This window comes from Schistocerca americana, chromosome X (genome assembly GCF_021461395.2).
Source record: "Schistocerca americana isolate TAMUIC-IGC-003095 chromosome X, iqSchAmer2.1, whole genome shotgun sequence".
Taxonomy (NCBI): domain Eukaryota; kingdom Metazoa; phylum Arthropoda; class Insecta; order Orthoptera; family Acrididae; genus Schistocerca; species Schistocerca americana.
The window spans coordinates 407,857,029-407,865,452 of record NC_060130.1 but is presented as its reverse complement, the minus strand read 5'-3'; the positions used below and the strand labels follow the sequence as shown (position 1 = coordinate 407,865,452).

At 41.8% G+C, this 8,424-nt stretch overlaps 1 non-coding gene across 1 annotated transcript; it reads left to right on the top strand.

The window, feature by feature from the left end:
* The first annotated feature begins 2,696 nt into the window (after positions 1-2,696).
* On the top strand, positions 2,697-2,771 carry Trnai-uau. Its single transcript has one exon. It is a non-coding gene; the product is annotated as a tRNA-Ile (tRNA).
* Positions 2,772-8,424: the final 5,653 nt, after the last annotated feature.

The window sequence follows — 8,424 nt, the reverse complement described above, 5'->3', positions numbered from 1 at the left end:
CAACTCATACAAATATCTGGATGCAAAACTTCATAAGGATATGAAATGGATTGATCACATAGGCTCAGTCGTGGGTAAAGAAGGTGGTAGTCTTCAGTTTATTGGTAGAATACTGGGGAAGTGCAATCAGTCTACAAAGGAGACTTCTTACAAACCACTCATGTAACCGGTTCTGGAATATTGCTCAAGTGTGTGGACCCATACTAAATGGTACTAATGGGATACTGAACATATGCAGAGAAGGGCAGCACAAATGGTCACAGGTTTTTTGATCCATGGGAGAGTGTCACAGAGATACTGAAGAAACTAAACTGAGAGACTCTTGAAGATATATGTAAACTATCCCAGGAAGGTCTATTAATAAAAGCTTCAAGAACCAGCTTTAAATTATGATTCTAGAAATATACTACAATCCCCTATGTATTTTTCACATTGGGATTGTGAGAGTAAGATTAGAATAATTACTGCACACACAGAGCATTCAAACAATCAATCTTCTCATGCCTCCATATGTGAATGGAATGGGAAGAAACCCTAATAACCGTGAAAGTGGGACCTACCATTTGCCATATGCCTCATGGTTGTTTGCATAGTATAGATGTAGACGTATATTAGTCAAGGTCTGTCATATCTCCTGGGAAAGCTACCTATGCACTTAAAGAAGGACACCATAGGTATTGGAGACAGGGAGTTTGAACAGAGATGCAGTTGAGTGGAGCTAATAATTTGCCAAAAGGGAAGAGAACATACGTTCACCAAGGAGCATGATTTATTCTGTACTGCAAATTGAGGTTTGATAGAATGTCATGCTGAAAATCGATTTTTGCAAATAGGCCAAAGAAAGAACGTAGGCATAAGATGATGTATTACAACATTTACAGTTGATAAAACAGTGTGTGCCAAACTTAAATTAGGTTCTGGAATAAATTTCTAACAAATTATGAACACAGCTCACCATACAATAAAGAAGTAGGAACCCAAGGGCTGTGAAAAAAAATTGTATCCAGTCAGCGGTGATTGTGGCAAGAAGTGTCCTGAAGAAGAAGAATTGGGTAAGAAGCTGTATTAAAATGCCTAAGGTTCTGCCAATACATAAGGCCAGTATTACACTGTCAAATTTATTTGACAGTTCACTTAGGGAAGCTTGTATTGAAAAATTCTTTAGTCAAAGACTTTTGTTCATAGACAGTATATGGACCTAGCTTTGATCAAAATTCGCCATATTGTATACGTGTTTGAGTCTGTGCAGCTGACTGAAGTAAAATGGCTTCAAAATTTACTTGGTGTCTTACTACCACTGGAGAAGTATGAAGACTGCAACTTTCTTCATAGCATCAAACACACTGATTATAAAAACTTGCGTAAGCAGTTAGACTGTTGTAAAGAAATACCTGCAGCCATCAGCTGTATTGGAAGTGGCTGCATTGTGGATGATGTAAAGAATAAATGAAATTAACTAAGGTACCTATGGGATGTGGAAACAGAAGTGTTGTCAATAAAGTGTACATAAGTGTAATAAATGTATTTATTTGTTGTTCTAAATAATGTAACCTAACTTTTATAAATTCCTATTTAAGTAATTTATATATTAGTTCACACGTTTCTTGAACAAAACGATAAGCTGTTCGATGCATGATATGAGTACTATGTTGCAAGCTCAAATAGCTTTCACCTGTTGTTAAAAGTCTTAATGTAACTATAAGATGATCTTTAACAGAAATCACATTTCTTAAATGAGTATCCCATTTGCAAATATGAGGGGCCACATTGGTAAGGGTAAATTTAAATATATGTTCATCCATTCTCAAACAACTTTCATAATTCTTCATGTCCTCATGCTACAGCTCATGAAGCAAATTCTGGTGAACACTTCAAGCTTCCCTTCTCACTATACACGCTTTCACCACAATTGTTTCTATTTCTTTTTGAGCAATGTGCTGCCCCTAATATTGCAGTAAATGCTGCTGTACAGACAATTACTTGTTCAGTGCCCACTCTCCAACAATGATGATGAAAAATTTGAGATAGCATCGACTTCATACCTAACAGCACAGCACTGTGAAACAGCATCAAGAAGGCACTGATCTGCACACCAGTGGAAAGAGCGGGCAGCACCACATCTCCAACAAGACTGAGTTCAGTGACCTCCGTCAACGCTGACTTAACCAGCCGCCCATTGCTGGTTGTGGCCCAGTTCGGGCATCAGTACTGAATAACAAGAAGATGATACTTAGTCTATGTTCTGCATGTAGTAGTAGTGGATAAATGTAATCATACGTAGGAGGCACAAGCACATTTTGATTCCTGCCACTGGCCATCACAACTTCCCTCCTTCCTTGTTTGTACCCATGCTGACTCCCACAGAAGCCAACACAACAACTGGCAATGAGGATTCCAGAACCAATGCTGCTTTTGCTCTACACTGCTCTGTCACAGTGCATCACTAATATGTCATGTCTGAAAGAACAGATACCATCTTCATATAGTTAAGGCTAACTGGTCATTGACCTCCTTGCTCTGTGCGGATGCACACGCATTGCCCGAACTCTTACAGGACTCAGTAAGACTGTCTGCTGTGAGTAATGAGTGTAATTGGCAGGGGCACTATGAATGTGGTGTGTGGACATTAAGTTGGGAATGTGGGTCTCACGGGGAGTGTGCAAGGAATAAATCCCTGCAGTCGCACTATCCTCTGTGCCCTCGATGGCTCAGATGGATAGAGCACCTGCCATATAAGCAGGAGATTCTGGGTTCGAGTCCTGGTCAGGGCACACATTTTCAACTGTCCCCATTGATGTATATCAAAGTGTGTCGACAGCTTAGGGCATCGATTTAATTAACATTTCAGTAAAACTTCTCTCTTTCCTTTCAGAGGCACATTGCTACTAATTGTGCTCTTTATTGCAGACTCGCCGCACCACTTTTGCTATTTGCTTATAATTGTTTTGTTGCGGCGCTCCTCTCATTAAATGGCCTCTCATCGGCCTCCTACACCATCTGCGCCAATGCCTCCAGCTGTTGTTGGCCTTGATCTAATGCAGTTTATTGAGATTCAGAACCAAGAAATATTGCAATTGATGACAGCAGTTCATTAAAACACAAGCCACTGCTACATGAAATCCACCACAACAGCCCGCCACATACACGGTACTGCCTCTGTGCACTCTGAGCTTTCAATGAACAACAAGAGCAATGGAATGAGTACTACGCTCAGTTTGATACACATTGTGCTACACATCAAGTGCAAGGTACTGTGAAACATTCTTATTTTTAGTCAACGGCCAGCAGAGGAGTTTACTGCCTTGCTCAGGAGTTATTCCTGTCTAGTAAGCAGGGGTTACTAGCTTTTGAAGATTTAGTTTCTGCCGTCACTAAGTATTACAATGATCAAGTACAGGTTGCTGCAGCTCTTTACAAGTTCTTTTGATTGTGGAACAAACCAGAACAGACATACTATCAGTGGGTTACTGAACTTCAGGCTTTGAGGTTTTGACATGACAGACTTCAATGTAGTTGTGGACAGTACTATAGTCATGCAATGATTTGTGATGCAATTACACACAATGTGCCAGACATTATGATTCATCAAACAAATTCTCAAACATTCTGATCCTACTTTGAAACAAGTGTTACAGATTATTGAACATCAGGACCTGTGTGATAGTGCCGTGGAAAACTTTGGCGTATCTCCGGTCTTTAGTATAATGCAAAGTGACAGGTACAGTCCTGTGACTGACCAACACATGCAAACAGGCCACCATGCCGTATACAGGTATACAGAGTAAGCAAGTGTCAACGCATGTGTCTGCTGTGAAATCATGTGCCCCCCCCTCCCCCCCTGCTTTTCTACGCATAAAATACAACATTGCCCCTCGTGGAACGTGACTTGCTTTGCTTATGGGAAGCCAGGTCAAGTACAGTCTGTGTGCTTGTAACAGTGAAAGGATTCTACTTATGTTTGTTCTTGTAAGAGCGGAGCACCTTCAAACTCAGTGAATGTAGTTTTTTATAAACCAGCTACCAGTACTAGTAATGACCTACTTCCAGCTGTGCCTTCACTCCCCTCCCCCCTTTCCCAAGAGCTGTGCAATGACAGTCAAACAAACTGTTTGTGAACTTAGTCATTGCCGGACGCTGTGTTAGACTTGAGTTAGACACTGGCACTTCCATTACATTGCTTAATCGTGCCACTTACTAATAGTTGGGCTCTCCACAGTTGACAAAATCTTGCACTGAGTATAAGAGTCAGGAAATTCCAGTGCTTGGAACGTGTAGTTTGCCTGCCACATTCCAGTCTCACACCAGAACTGTAACATTTACAATTTTGCTTTCGCGAGACTGTGAAAATAGTTTTGGGTTAGATCCATTTGACTTGTCTGATCCTCGTATTCAGGACAATGTACTTTCTATTTCTGCTTCTAATGCAAAAAACATTGTTACTCAACTCACTGCAGAGTGTCTTGATATATTTTATGAAGGACTTGGCAGAACAAAGAATTCGCAATTTTTTGGGTGCCTCCTGTCCCTCATGTGCTTAGAGACAAAGTTGCAAGTGAATTTAAAGAATGGAAAGGCAATGGTGTCATTGCTCCTAAGCAGGCTAGTCAATCCCCCTTACTAATCTTATGAAAGCCTTCTGGATGACTTCGTCTTTGTCTTGACTTTAAATCCACTGAGTATCCACAAACAATAATTGATACTTATCCTTTGCTTCCCCTTGAGGAATTAATGGAGAGGCTTGGTTCAGGCTCCTATTTTTCAAAAATTGACTTACGGGACGTGAATTTGCAAATTCCACTAGATGAGGAGTCTCAGAAAGTGTTGGTGGCCATAAATATTTAGGGTTGTTCAAATTTTAGCACTTACCCTTTTGCACCTCTTTGATGCCTGCTATGTTCCAATGCTACTTAGAATAGCTTACTGCAAAAGTACCATTCGGGATGACATTGTGATGTTAGGATATACATTGGAGGAACATCTCAGTAACCTTCATATGCTTTTTCAAATACTTGCTTTGAAGTGTCTCCTGAACGAATTTGCCTTTTTTGGATTGAAATTCGGTACTTACGTCATGTTCTTAATACCCAGAGTGTTCATTCCCTTCACTCACATTTGCTGGCCATCCGGCACCTCCTTGCCTTGCAGAACATGACAGAAATACAGTCAGGTCTTGGGAAGTTGATATATTATATCCGGATTATACCCAATGCAGCCCAGATCATGGTTCCATTGCATTGTGGGTCTGGAAGAATGCACTTTTTTTTTTTTTTTAAACCAAAGAATGTCAGAACACATTCCAGAAACTTAAAAATGCCTTGAGTGACAGATGCCTTCTTCATTTCGATCCTGCTAAGCTTGTGGTTTCAGCAGTGGACGCTTCTTTGTACAAGAGCGGAGCTGTGCTCTCACACAGGTTTGGTTCACAGGACAGGCTCATTGCTTTCACTTCCAAGTTATTGACCAAGACTCAGGGTAACTATTCCCAAATTGAGAAGGAAGCACTCGCTGTTATCTGTGGTGTGACCAAGTTTGACCATTATCTGTTTGGTTGGAAGTTTTACCTAGTGATGGACCACAAGCAACTTCAGTCTTTGTTTCTTCTGTCCAAACCTGTTCTGTCAAGCATGGCTCAGAAGCTGCAACATTGGGCTTTGTTATTGTCGCAGAATGTTGTACCGACCCACATCAAAGCATGCAAATGCTGATGCTCTTTATTGCCTTCATGTTGGTCCTGTTTCTGAATTTGATGCTGCTGCCACATCTTGTAAGATTGATGCGCAGGACTCTGAACTTTTACAAACTTTTCCACTGAATTATAGGAAAACTGCACAGGCAACAGAAGCAGACCCTGACTTGAATCTTTTGTTGCACTACATCCATACAGCTTGGCCTCGTTCAGTGGAAAACATACAGAATTTTTTGTGCGCCAATATTTTGCTCATTGACATAGCCTCTCTCTCAAGCATGGTGTGATTTTATTACAAAATGACTCCGGACATTGGTGTGCACTTATTCCTAAAGTGTTGCCTAAAAGATGTGTTGCGTTTGTTCCACCAAGGACATTGGGCAATTGTACGCACAAAACAGTTAGTGTGTCAGCACTGTACCTGGATGGGCATGGACACCCAATCCAAACAAGTGACATACAGTGTCGAGCTTGCTTCTTTCTTCCTTTCTTGAGGCCTTATCCTCACAGCAATGCGGGGTTGGCCTTACTGTTGATTTGGCAGTGTTAGTTACAGAGGGTGGCTGGATGCCCTTCCTGCCACCACCCTGAGACCCCCAGAATGGAATGAGTGTACCCCCACTGTCTGCGACTAGTGTAAGCCATGGAATAGTGTGAACATGTTTCTAATGTCTGCGAGTCGTGTCACTGAGGCGGAATGTGGGGACCAGCCCAGTATTCACCTAGTGGGATGTGGAAAACTGCCTAGAAACCACATCCAGGCTGGCCAGCATACCGGTCCTCATCGATAATCCACTGGGCGGATTCCATCCGTGACCAGTGCACCTACCCGAGTCCAGGAAGCAGCGCATTAATGTTCTCAGCTACCCTGGCAGATAGTGTCACACTTTTGCTAAGAAACTATTAGCCCGCTGCAAAACTTTTCAGCTTGGCCAAAGCCTCAATCGCCATGGCAAAGAGTGCATACTGACTTTGATGGTCCCTTATGGAACACTCGTTGGCTTACTGTTGTGGACTCTTGCCAAATGGAGATTTGCTAAAAATCTCGACTATGTCACATAGTACCATTCAGGCTTTGTCAACCCTTCTTCTTTTAACAGATCAGTAAACTAGTGGCCTCCCACACATGGGAGCAAGTGCTCCTACTCTTCCTTACTATGTACTGCTCCCAGCCCCATGGTGGTCCGTTGCTGGCAGAGCTACTACATGGCTGGCATGGCACCATGGTACACTGCTCCAGTTGCTGCACCCACCATAGCATGTGGCACCTCCCACACTCTGCAAGTATCACTTTATGCCTAATGGGTCTGTTGTTTTCAGAGATTTTGGTCACACCAGATGCTAGGAGAGAGGAACCATTCTTCGAAATTTTGACGCATGCATGTATTTAATTCAAGGTCTTTCTGGGTTGCTTGGTCAACATAAGAACCAGAATTGTACTTGCTGATTGCGAGGCTGAGAGATTGTAATGCGGTGACGGGACCAAACCGATGCTGACACAATGGGTAGAACAGCCAGACTGGGCAAAGTTAGGCTGGGAGAAACCTTTCCAGAACCTACCTTTTTTGAACTGGTAGCTAGTGACTGCAGTACCCAGATATCCAGTCTCACAGCTGAATCATCAACTTGTGGCAAAAGAAAGCACATGAAGAAAAAACTCACTGCCTTAGCATACAGCTGTTGCAATTTGGGAATGTGTGGGAGTACTAGGGTTGATGTGCAGCTAAGTGTCACCTCATTTTCATTTATGACTTGTCGCACAATCATAAAGTATCTATATATAGTGCTTTGAAAACACAAATTAAATTGTGTACTGGAAACATTGTAGGAAAGCATCACTACCTAACTCAATTAACCAGTCACATAAAATTAGCATAAGTTGAGCATGAGAAAGCAGGCTTGTTAGGCACTGGCACAACAAATAATGTTCACAAAAGGTTTGAAAGGAATAACTGGTTTATTGATTAACTAAACTAGTACAAGAGCATTCATATAATCTCAAGAACTGTTAGTTCTTCGTGGCGCTGGAAAGCATGAGGCACAGTAATAACGTCATTTGCTAATATAATGAAGACTAAATAAATGAGTGGCATCATGAGTTTTGGCAAGAATAGCTAACTTACTCGTGATTTTCACCCAGAAAACTGTACACATGGTACAACATGAGTGTGATGACAGAATAAAGTCACTAAGTCATCGTTTGGAGTCTACCAGCACTAACACAGATTTGTTGACAGGAGATGAGGAACTGCTTTACATCTCTTGCAGGAAATGGCCAGGGCAAGACTCAATAGAACAAAACATATTCTTTACATGAGCTTAGAGGCCATGACATGCAGGAGATCATATTTTGAAAACTGAGCTGCATTGCAGGTATAGAGGCAGTGTGACATGAGTGAATCTCAATACTTCTGCACCAAACATCAAACAATGGACTCACTAACCGCTATAGCAAGAACAAGCACGATTTATGGAACATAGTATTTTATAGAAAAACATGTAAGATACAGTAAAGTACAGGTTGTGTGGAGCACTGAACAGGTTGACTGGACAACAGTAATACAGGTTACAGTGTGCCAGGGTGCTAGGGTGTCGACTCAGCTGGCCTCTATAATTAGGCCTATGAGGTGTAACGATGTTTGATCTATGAATTCACACAAGTCATGAGTAAAGTGCATCACTCCTCCCTTCAGGGGTGGGAAAAGCACACACATAAAAACACTAGGCACAGAAAAATA